The sequence below is a fragment of the Ambystoma mexicanum genome, chromosome 6q (assembly GCF_040938575.1).
Source record: "Ambystoma mexicanum isolate Mex_15411 chromosome 6q, UKY_AmexF1_1, whole genome shotgun sequence".
NCBI lineage: Eukaryota > Metazoa > Chordata > Amphibia > Caudata > Ambystomatidae > Ambystoma > Ambystoma mexicanum.
This window is the reverse complement of record NC_090937.1, coordinates 299,267,137-299,279,798: the sequence shown is the minus strand read 5'-3', so window position 1 is coordinate 299,279,798 and position 12,662 is coordinate 299,267,137. Positions and strand designations below refer to the sequence as shown.

The window sequence follows — 12,662 nt, the reverse complement described above, 5'->3', positions numbered from 1 at the left end:
AGCTTGCAAGGGGTCCCCAATTAGTACACGCAGTGCAAAGTCAGGGATTACAGTTAGACAATCAGTTCTAAAAAATACTTATTTATTTATGGCCATATAACACTGAGAAAAATGACTATTAACAGGTAACATTATCACACAACCCTAATACTAGATACATATATACAATCACTGGAGTAGGGTAAAATACATATTAAAACCCCTATAAAGGAAGGTGAGTATTAGTATAAGCACAAAAAACGAATGAGCAAGGTCAGGTCAATCTCTGCTGAAGAGTAAACACTGCTACACCCTGAGTGGGTGACCCCTTGTGTGGGTGGTCACAGAATTCTCATGAAACTGTTCTTCTGCACAAAAGGGTTTTAATTTGAAGTGCAGTGGTGTAGTAATACACTGGTATTTTTAAAAAAAACATAGGACATTCACATTTGAGGACATAGTATAAGCACTACAGGTCCACAGATAAACAATACTAGCTTTAGAAGTCCATCCCTACGATGTATGGGGCCTGTGCCCAAAGGTTCACCAAACTTCCATACAGTTTTGTGAGGCTGAAAAAATGAGGGTAGGGTCACTGGGGACCAATGAAGAATACCCTCCACTCCAAGGGCCTCAGCTCCTTCACAGCACTACTGGAGATCTTCCACAAGACAGGGCTCTACCAGGACAGCAGCAGAAGCTGGTTGCCAGGCCTTCTTCCAACGGGTCTCCAGTCTCCTTGCAGGTCTTACAGCTGGACAAGATTCTTGGCGCCTTCGGTTTCTTTCAGGATCTCTCCAGAATTGGTGCTGGGGTCCTCTTCTTATCCATAAAGCCAGGTAAGAGATGAAACTCACACTAGCCAATGACAAATCTGGCCCACAGACCCCAGCAGTGGCCCAATCAAGACTACTGGTGGCACAACTCATGAATACCACTCAGGCACACCAAAACCAGTTTGTGGATTGGGACCAGACAGTGCCAACTCACTTCCAGGCAGCAGACAAGGCCCTTCAGTAGCTGACAAAAGGCCTCTGCTTTCCAGGGCACTGAAAGTCCATATAAGGATTTTCCTGGCCTTACAAGCCAGGAAGAAGGGTAAAACAAAAGATTGCCAAAGGACAAGTGAAAAAAGACAAGATGGCCAATGAACAAACTAAAAAACATTTGGCACAGCCATGTTTGGACACTAGCCATAGTTGGTAGCCAAACGCGGTAAACATTGTAAGGCTAAAGCAAATTACACCATAAAATAGCGAAAAATCACTGCTCCCACCAGCTTGACCCTTTGGCACACCTAAAGTAACCAAAAATCCTCAGAGTGTTAGTCTGGAGCAAAACAAAAAGTGTAACCCATTGTACTGCATTATACAATTTAGTGTACAATGTTAAAAGTTACCAAAGTGATAACAAAAGTGGCAACAAAGAAACAAGACTAAGAGAAACAATGTTTCTGAGTATTGACAGCCTGATGGACATGTCAGTTTCCCCTAGGACAAAATAGCAAAAGCCAGTGTAAGCTTAAGGCTTCACTGCACTGCAAAAAGAGCAGGTCAGAATCAAAAATAGAAGCAAAAGGTTTGGGGGTCCATAGAAATGTAAGGAAAGGTGCTGTAAAGAGAAGTCTTTCCTAACACTGGGCAGAGGACTGCCTTCCCCCTGGGGAGCTCTGATTGCAGGGCAGCGCTGGGTACTTACAGGATTATCCGCTGACTTCAAGAACATTAAAGGTGAGCAGCTTTTTATTTTCAAACACACATGTACATGATTTGGAGGTATTTCAAGACCAGTATTTCACTCTACTGGGGTTTGTATTGTTTAAAAATGTACAGTTTTGCAGGGTGGGGAGGTGGGCTGCCTCTGGGGTGCAACCTTTGAAGTGCCATGGGGCTGTCAGTCTTTAACTATTAAATCTGGGGCTTGAATTAAATGTGGGACTTCTGTTTAAAATGTGTTTTGATTTGTGAAATACTTAGAATGCATTTATTGTAAATAGTAAAGATACATGTGATACTGCAAAGGGTTGTCGGACAGACATTAATCCATACTTTTTTTGAGGCAGTCTGGTTAAATATGTTTAAAGTGTTTAGAAGTCAGTCAGGAGGTGCTACCCTCTGTTCAGCCAGGGGATATTCATGTTGTCTAGGATAAATCATAGGTGATAAACAGACACAGACGAAAATGGGTCTGCAAAAAGCATCGCTGACAGAGATGGATTGCATCTTTTTATTGTAGTGTGTGAGATCACAGAACGGTATTATGGGTGCAGAGCCTATGTTCTAGAACTGTTTTTAGATTTTGACTACAGCACTCTGGGACAGGTTGGAATTGTATAGAGGTTAAGTGGTTAAGAGCTAGTTCACACAATAAATCAAGCATTTAATGTAATGTTACTTAACGTCTTAAAAGACCACACTTAAAAGATTGCCAATCATTGTAGAATGTAAAACAATTAAGATCACACATATGCAATTCTACAATAACAAGACAGCCCCTTAAATAGAAAATAACAGGCCCCACAATTCAACACGGGTTCAATGTGCATTCTAAATTATATAATTAAATTAAGAGGAAGGTGTTCTACAAATGGACAAGCCTCTACACACATGGTTGCACTTTAATTGAGCGAAATCTAAACCCAGCACGCCCTCAATCTGAAATCCAGAAAAAATATTAAGGGCCTCATCATGAGTTGGGCGGTATCCTGGCGTTAACTGCTCAGGGATACCGCCCAATGCAATTAGCATTACTGCAATTTGCACAGGATCCCCAGTTGCAGGGGGGCAGCGGTAAGTCCAATGGACCCAATGGGGTGGGAGGGTGCTATTACCACCAGTGGTAATAGCGCTGAAAATGGCCTTGAAGCCAGCGCATTTACCTCCAGCTCAGAGCTGCAGGTGAATGCCCCAGAAAACGGGATTGGGTGAAGCAGTAAATGTGACAGTAATAGCGTTACCACCACATTTTACCACTCCACCCAACTCGTAATGAGGCCCTAAGTCTTGTAAGGTATGAGGACAAATTTACAGAGTGGCTTAAAATCCCAGCTTCACTGTTCACCCAAAGGGTGTGATCCTGGACAATGATTTAATCCTAAACTGAAAGATCCTGCGTCGCGCATCCACACACACACACACACACACACAAATGCACAAATGCACAAATGCACACACATACAAACACACACAAGCACACAAACATCCACAAACACACACACAAACAACAACACATTCACAAATGCACAAACACACACACAAGAACACATTCACACACAAACACACAAACACACACACAAACACACATTCACATACAAACACAAACACACACACACACAACATATAGCCACAACTCCATTTCCCTCCAGGCATCTTCTAACTCGTGTTTGCTAATTACTGTACAATATTTTAAGGGTGCAAATATTTAACACAGCAGCTTCTTTTGGGCAGCCAGCTTTAGTCAAGAAACTCTGAAGGATAAACATGATTGGTGATAGGCTTATCACCACCAAAAACACTTTCTGAATTAGGCCCAATACATTATCACAGGGTCAAGTGCTAGGGTGTTACATTGGACTTTACATGTTGATGGTTACTTTACAATATTGTGTGTATTGGTGCAGATGGACAAGTGTATTTCAATATTTCAGAGAGGTGACTGGCACTAAGTAAAAGCTGTCTTCTTTCAAGTTCCAATTACTGTGCCAATTAATGTTTTATTTAGTGGCTAATGGGGTCTATTGAACTCATTTTGTATTTTCAAGTATGCATCACAATTTACATTATTTGTTCTGTTTGAGCAATGCAGTAAAAGCGTATGCAGCTTTCGGGCCTATTTTCTACGTGCAAGGGAATCTCAGAATGTTAGGACTCATCTATTACATGTGGAAGGGGGTGCTTGGTGATAATGCGCACAGCGTTTTATCTGTTAACTGTAAGCTAGAAGTGAGATACCGTGTGATAGTGATTTAAAATGCAGTTTTAACTTCTACTGTGTCTTACACAATACTGACATGCCCCAAGATGCAAGGCTTTGTGAACTCCCAATTTTGGCAGGCCATGAACGGTGGGATTTGAGCAGGTGCCAAAGATCACACATTTCAATTAGACTTTGTAGCTGAGATTCTTTCACACAAACTGATAGAAATATTTAATTTTCTGAAACTGCATTTGCTCTGTTTACCAATGGTCAATGGGAAACGTAGCACAGTATCCGTTCATGTTTCAAAATAAAACACATTTTAAAATGTATTTGAATATCACAATACAGTGATTGGTGTTGTGTAAAAGATGTCATATTCTGATTCTATATCTTCTTTGTATTTTTTAGACACACCATGTACTCTATTAGTGGGATTGCACAACCGGCAGACACTCTGGATGTGGAATAGGACAGCCGGACGCCGGCAGACACTGGATTTCTGGAATTTGGTACATCTGTATAAGCTCCATCTGTTTTGGTGGTCCGACGCAGTTGCAGAATGGCTCTTGGGATGGTTCAAAACGGGTGAATGGATGGGGCACCATGATGGTTGAGAGTGGCTTCTATGGTTCTTCAATGGGCCTCTGCAACCGGTACCTTGGGAAAGCATCGGCAAGCGGGAGGTGGCTTCTGGACGCCATAGCTATCTGCAAGCCCAAGGAACCATGACGGATTTCACTGCTTTGTTGTAGCAAGTGGGGTAGACATCTGGGACACTGTCACTATCAAGGCACCAATCATGGAACGCTTTGGGTAGTGGTATTGAGCCCCAGCCATATTCATTACAACGCTTAAAGGCATCTTGTGTGTCATACACAGTGCATGGGGGATTCTATACAGCCTTTAAAGCATATGCAAATTGAGCTTTAGAACAATTAAAATGTGCGCTGTGTTGCTGGGTAGGGCTGCAAGCTGGTTCCAAAAGGAGAGCGATTCAACTCATGTGTGCTAATCCAGAAAGATTAGGAGAAATGTTTGTGTGGATAAACGCTGTTTAGCTGAAATGGCCGCCATTCATCCCGCGATGTCTATGCCATCCTAACAGAATGCTTCAAAACCCATAAAAATGGTAGTGTCCTGCAAGATGTCCACCAGTTTCTGACATCTTGCAAAGATCAGTATTCTCCAGGACAATTAAACAGATAGAGAAAAGATCAACTCTCATGTGAAGAATATAGTTGTGACACGTATTGTTAAGTGGTTCCATCTCCCACGATCTGCAGTGTTCCAAATTCAATTTATTTATTTACATTTTTAAAGCGCTCACACAGCCCACGGGCATCGAGGTGCTGTTACAGGAATTGTTTGTTTTTTAGTTACATAATTGTTTTTCCTTTTTTGTCTTAGTTGCGTATTTATAACGCGCTTAAACACCCAGAAGTTTCTAAGCGTGGACCCGAACCAGTGTTGCTTTGTGTCGTCTTGCTTCCAAAGCGCGCACGTTGCCGCTGAGCTATCCTCCCAGGACAATCCCCCCTTGTTTTACAATTCACTAAGAACAAAAGAATGTTGAGTGACAAAACTGCCAAAAACTGAAAAATCAAATCTGGAACAATAGATAAATGAAACTATTTAATCAAAGTTTTTTATGAAATTTATTTTACAATTCATGAAAACAAAAATACACCATTAATTCATATAACAGCAACAACAAAATCATTAAAACCTAGAACCTAATCACGTACATCTAACCCAATCAAAGCATATACAGAAACATCATATCCTGTGTATATCAACTAACTCAAACAAACAAAAGGGTATAGTGTGGGTTACACAAACACAAAAATCTCAAATACAACGTTTAACATAATTTGAACAAATATGTAGCCAATTGGAGACCAAATGAATCACAATGGTATAGTTGTCTTCTGGCTACTTCCAAACATCACTGACTGGTTTCGAGGTTAATACATCATTTTGAACATCTTCATCAGGTAAAAAAAAAAAGAGGAAAGAACTATTTCAAGGCCAAACTGGGCATATAGATCATTAGGGGGGCGACCAGAATTATGGTCACGTAAACTGGAAAAATGCCTTGTAAATTCAGCAGGTAAATCGACCAAATGCGAAGCCAATGTGGTTAGGAATTAAATTTTACAACACAATGCAGGTTTTGGGATGGATATAACCACGATAACAATAAAGTTTCAGGTGGTCTAGAGGTGGTCTGCCGCTGGTCAGATGGCACAGACAGAAGATTAAGCACAAAAAGGCAAAACAATATGACCCAATGTACATTGCTGGGCAGGGGGCACTATGTAGTGCCTTGCGTCGTGAAGAATAAATCAACAGAACTGTGAAGGTCCTTTCACTTCCTGATTCCAAAAAACTGCTCCGTGGCAAAACTGCATCATGCTAAACCTGAATAATTTACATTTTGAAAGTGAAATATGCGCAACTTTGTGATTTTGCAATACTGTTTGTCAGTAAAATTAAAAGGAATGTGTACACAGTGTGGCAGCCATCTTGGAACTGTCATTTCTATGAATGAACAGGGTGCTTCGAAGCATCCTATTAATTCATAGAAAAGGCCCTGCTATCAGCACCCAGGGTTACCACGTTGGTAACCCAGGGTGCTAATGGTGTTAATAACCCATTCCATGGGCTACACCGGGGGTAACGTCCTGGTGTGCCCGTTAAATGGCCTTGCTTCACTCTGGTCTTTAACTCAGGATGCCAAACCATTACCCCCCAGTCAGTGCCTTAAGTGGCACTACAAATCGAGCCGGGGCTCATCAAGGCGGCGTGGCCTAGCAGCAGGGGTCCTGCTGGCCCGTTAGGCCACGCCCCCTTGACGAGCCTCGGCTCAATGGGCTACTGGAACCCCTGCCAGGCAGCCTTTTGCAGATTAGCACCCTCTCCCCTATGTGGGAGAGGGTGCTAATCTCTGCATTTATTTTGTATAGGCTTGCCTGGCAGGGGACAGCACCTCGCCTATTCAGCCTTAATGGTGGTGCTGCCCCTCGCCAGCTGGGGAGGGGCAGCGTCACCATTAAGGCTAAAAGGGTGAGGCCACTGGAAGCAGAGGCCTTTTTCTTAAAGACTGAAACTCCCGCGAATCCGCGGGAATTTCAGTATTTAGAAAGCAAGGCCTCTGCTTCCAGCGGCCTCACGTTTTCTCCATAATGGTGGCGCTGGCCTACGTGCATCCCTTGATTAAAGGGATGCCTCGCAGGTGTGGCGCCACCATTACGGCTGAAAGGCATTTTTTTCTGAAGCCTGAAGCTCTCGCACACGAGCGAGAGCTTCGGGCTGTAGAAAAAAATGCCTTTTCGTGTAGTGGCCGGGGCTGCCAGGGGAGATTAGTGGGCCCCGCCTGGGCCCCGCCTCAAAACGAAATTTCGGAGCCTGCTGGGGCCCAGCCCCGGCAGGCCCCGGCCCACTTAAAGTCCTGCCCCCAGTGTAGCCCATGGAACATGTTACTAACGCCATATAGCGCCATGTACTTACTAAGACTCCGATTTGGAAGCTCAGTGAAAACAAGATCAGAACTGGTTGAATATATGAATGGGTGTCCAGGAGTCACTGGTGAATCCATATCCTGAGTGTTTTACCAGGAAAAGCGCACAGAGATTTGAATGTGGCAACTATCTGTGATTGGTTGGCCACCATGGTGCACATTTCCTGATTAGAAGCTAGATGTGCATCCAACTCCCAAGTACTGCATAAGAATAGGGTTAACTGCAGCATACTTTAGTCAATCTTTGGAACTCATCCCGAATCAGCTAGAAGAGGAACTTTCCCATGGAAGGCTCTACTTCTGTAACAGTTCTGAAACTACAATCTGACAGCAAAGTATTGCTCGGCTCTGTGCACTTCAATCCTTATTTCCCACAACTAGAGAGAACCACACCATTGCTCTCTTCCCTTGACACGGCAACCACATCTGGATTGCTAGCCTCCAGGACTCCGTGTTCTAGTGACAATACTATGCTTAGTTCACCCTTTGTTTGGGTCCCTGCCTGTCCAGAAAAGGGCTGGCAGAAGTTAGAGTCTGTAACCTACGATTGCACAAGGTTTCAGTTTACTGGTCTGCAACTGCTAGGCCAATGCCTGCACTGCTTTGGCTACCATGAGCGCAATACCAGCTATGAAAGTAGTTGCACTGTACCTCTGCATCTGGTTCACTTTTGTCAGTCCAGTGATGCTGGATCTTTTTGCTGTCCGCATTGGGCAGGATCGCCACCGGCGCCCCATGCATCTCAAGCAAACCATGAACTTGCCAGCTCGGTTTACCTCTAACCGGAGGCTTTGCACTTGCTTTGTCACATTGAATAATATTGTCCCATAGGAAACCCTTACATGCAAGTTGGACACAACTGTGCCTTGTGCTCACTCTTCCTAACCTGATAGTTCCATAACTGCTAGATTATCCCTATTTATAAACACTGTATGTGGAGTTAAAACTACTTTTCGGAACTTTTAGTGACTTCTGGGGAAGTCACTGTCGTGGACACTTCATATTTAGGTTTCCTATCAGTAATTAACTGATTTTTTTTTTCTCTCGTGCACAAATCTATAAAAAGGAAGACAGTTGTGCTAATATAATTTGTGGACAATTATTTATCGTGTGCACTGGAATGTTAGATTGGAATTTTTTTACCAGTCTGTTCCCCACTTGAAAGTATAGCCTCACGTCTCTGGCACATTTAACAGTGGACGAGTAAGACACCTACAGAGATGCCCTGCAACCTATGTATGGATTGATCTTCCTGAACCCTGGATTTAGGGTGCAGGAAAATCCTTATAACAGTACTTAGCCGCAGAAGCGGTTAGAAGACTGGATGCCTGGCCCATCATTCTGCTGTTGTCCATGATCATGAGATCATAAGTCTATTAGACTGACTGGTCACTTCTAGTCAGTTCAACCACATCATTTGCTTTATGCAATTCACAGTTTGCACAAACACTATTTGCATGCTCTTTAAGCAAAACTGTCACTCTGTGGAGTTTTTGTTTTGTTCCATTAGTGCTTTTCTACGACTTAACTTCCACATCATGGAAGAATGCAAAAGTTGTCCCGTGCTATTGTGCCAGGGCCAGAAAGAGTATTCCCAAGCAATGATTTGCAGCACCCTCTCCCACTTGCCACAGTGCCCCAGATTAGCAGGAATGGGATGCCCATGCATAGCCCAACACAGCTGCCTAGAAAGCATGCTGGAGAACAGTGGTACATTTATCAAGATGAAGTGCCAATACCATGATCAGGGGCAGCATATGCCATTCTACTCTTTAGTAGATTGTTCCCTAATGTGGATGCCAGATCGTCATGCAGCCAATGAAGGAGTGCTCTAATACATGATTTGCATATTCTGCACCAATTTTAGGATTCTTAAGGAAGGTTTCAATACCCAGTTTAGTGAGAGGATATCAGTGACAATCTGTCTGGAAGTAGCACTGACATAGGTGTCTGCGATAGGTAAGCCAGGGTTAGAAGAAAGGAGACCTTTTTTGAACTTTTTTCTTTCAGACTTCGTAAGAGAGGTGGGATAGGTGATAGAATAGCAGTTAGAGTAGATGGGAGAGATGTAGAGCGACATAGAGATGGTAGAGAGGGGAGTAAAGTGAGAAAAGGTGATACTGTACAGGCACGAGAAGACTCACCAGGCAGCCTAGTAGCCAAGAGCAGACAGTGATTAGAAAGCACACCTAGATCTGATTTTAGCCAAAGAGCACTATAGCAGCACAAAAGGGAAGTTGCCGCAGTTTTAAAAGCACACCTACTTTTGATTTTAGCCAAAGATCACTAAAGCAGCACAAAATGGAGGTTGCAACAATTTTAAAAGCACACCTAGATTTGATTTAAGCCGAAGAGCATTAAAACAACACAAAATGAAGGTTCCAGCAATTATAAAAGCACACCTAGGTTTGATTTTAGCCAACGAGCACAAGTGCAGCACAAAAGGAGGTAAAAATGTTTAAGGCGTACTAGAGGGGGTAAAAGGGTATGGCACAGGTAGGTAGCATGAAGCATGCTATAACTGATGTACAGGGAATAACCAAGTCAAGAGGGAGGAAGAGAAAGATTGCAGTCAAGTTGTGGCACAGGGGATGCATGAGTCTACAGGCACCCAGATGGAGGGTTTAGGACCAGGAACAGGTGATCCATTGTGCATACCAGTGCAGAGCGGAGGCCTCTTCTTCATGGCTCCTGGGCCTGCTGCTGGGACGAGATGGAGTGCGGCCATTCTGCAGTGTCCTTGCCAGAAGCGAAGATCAGCTGTGGTGCAGGCACAATGCAGCGGCCATGATTAAAGGCCTGCTCCGATGCGGACAGAAAGGGTCGGAGTAGCCTCAGTACCAAGGTGATTCTGCCCTGCGTGCTGGATGGAAAATACCCCAACAGGGCAACAAGGGTCTTTAAATAGGCAGCCCTTGGGGGGCCCGGTGTTCGCCTGCCAGCTCATGGACCTGCTGCTGGGAAGAGGTGGAGGGCAGCCAATCCGCGGTGTCCACGTCGGATGCAGGGATCAGCTGTTGTACAGGCACAATGCAGCATCCATGATTAAAGGCCTGCTCCGATGTGGACAGAAAGGGTCTGCGTAGCCTCAGGGCCAAGGTGATTCTGCCCTGGGTGCTGGATGGAAAAACTGAGGCTCACATCTTGTGGGAGACAATTGAATTACAGTGTCTTGAAAAATGGTGTCTCCCCATTGCTGGACATGAGGCTTCAGATAGATGGAGGTATGCCTCTGGTTGCTGCATCAGGCTGCAAAAAACATGTGCTATTACAGAAATTGTGGAAGACCCTAACTGAATAGCACTTTTGCAAAGTAAGCATTTGGCACAAAATGTATGTCATATTATATCATGGAACGTTTATGGGAGGATCACTGCTACAAGGCTGTGTTCATGTCCTCGTGGGGTTATTTTTAGTACTTAAGGTTTTGGCAATACATTTAGTTCAGAATATCTTATATCAACCGTTTGTGTGGAGCAGTCCACACATAGTTTTCTTGACTCTAAATCCATAACTGCATGACACCATCACATGATCACTGCCTTTGCCTGTCACAGGATACACACTGCAGTGATTCTGCATCACCAATCACACAGCCACTCAAGGTGCAAACTCAATGCCAAAACAACAAAGTCCTCAAGTGTTATTCTTCTAGATCCAACTATGGTTTGAACTACATGCGTGTCTCTCCATTTACTCATTAGCACTCTGAGCCACTTTGCAGGATCCTTCAAGGAGCTACTTTATGCACATATGTCTTACATCAAAGACCCATGACTTGGACTGGCAAATTCTCAGCACTTCATTAGCTTGGTTCACAGAAAATGGCAGGAACATTTTCGACAAACTGACACTTGGGCCTCTGCAGACAGAGCCAATGCAGTACCTCTAAGGTGCTGCAAGATACAGCACTGGACCACAATGATGCTGCAGGGTACATAGTTGGATCTCATTGATGCTGCACGGTGCAATTATGGACCTCAATGATGCTGCACAGGACAACGCTAGACCTCAATGATGCATTCAGTACGATGCTAGACCTCAATGATGCTGCATGATAAAATGCTGGACCTCAAAGGTGCCTCAAAGCACAGTGATGTACCTCAATGCTGCTGCAACATACAACATTGGACCTCAATTATGTTACAAGGCATGTCAGAATGAGGCGATATACACTGGGTCGGCAGGCCAACCCTGCTGGTAACGACCCGCCACCCAACTTAAGGGCTCGAGTGAAGCAAAGGTCCTTTGACTCAGGCGGGGGTGCTGTTATCAAAACTCAGATGGGCATATCAGCATTAACAAACGCGAGTGAGCACACATGGGTTCTGAAGGCTAAAGTAAGTTATAAAAAACGAAAAACGTGCTTACCTTCAGTCTTGCTATGCTGCGTCTGGGAGAGGAAGTCTGTTTTTAGTGTTCATTACGATGACATAATCAACAATGAAAGCGGACTCCCTGTCACAGCAGTGGTCTGTCGTAGAAAAAAAGGTGAGTTTTTCTACTTCTATCATTTATTTTAGCCTTTAGCACCTTTGTGTGCTTAATCGAGGAAGGTAAAAGTCGCATAGTGGTGCAGGGTAGAGCAAAGGAGGCACAGGGCTAGTGGCATGCAGCACTGGCGGAGCTCGGAACACAAACTCAACCAAAGAATACAGCCCGCATTCATAGCTCCCTGACTGACTAGCATCCCCATCTATTAATATAGCAATAACACCTGATATGGCCTTTAACAATGTGCCCCGGAGCCATTATCACCCGATCCGGCTCACCAGATCGGCAGTTATTGCTATAAGCACACCAGATTTTTTAATCTGGAAACCCGGGGTCCTAAGAGCAATGAAACAAAATAATTACCTAAAATGGCTGACATGGATCTGGAAAGCAGTCCCTCTTCCATTTCCACGGAGGCCACTGCCAAACGAATCATGTAAGTGGGGCTGGGGAGTGGTAAGGGATGAGAGATCAAAGGGGAAGGGAGGGAAGAGTGGGGAAAGATCGAAGGGTGGGGGTAGCAGCCACCAGGCTGCTCGTAATGCAGGCTGAGATCGTCGGATTAAGCCCATGATCTGAGATCTGAGAAACCTAATTGGTTACCTCTCCTGCCCCAGGTGCTAATGTGCCATCCTAGATTCCCTTTGGCACAGGTTTCAAGCCACTCAAAACACCTAATAGGTGTGTTGTATCGGGCCCACCAGGCCTATATTCAATGAAACGCAGAGATGTGGTCAAACGTCCAAACTCC

General features: G+C 44.2%; 1 protein-coding gene across 1 annotated transcript in view; it reads right to left on the bottom strand.

Annotated features, from left to right (window-relative positions):
• Positions 1-12,662, bottom strand: part of RASSF6 (Ras association domain family member 6) — a 288,183-nt gene that overhangs the window by 114,836 nt on the left and 160,685 nt on the right. The window lies entirely within an intron of this gene.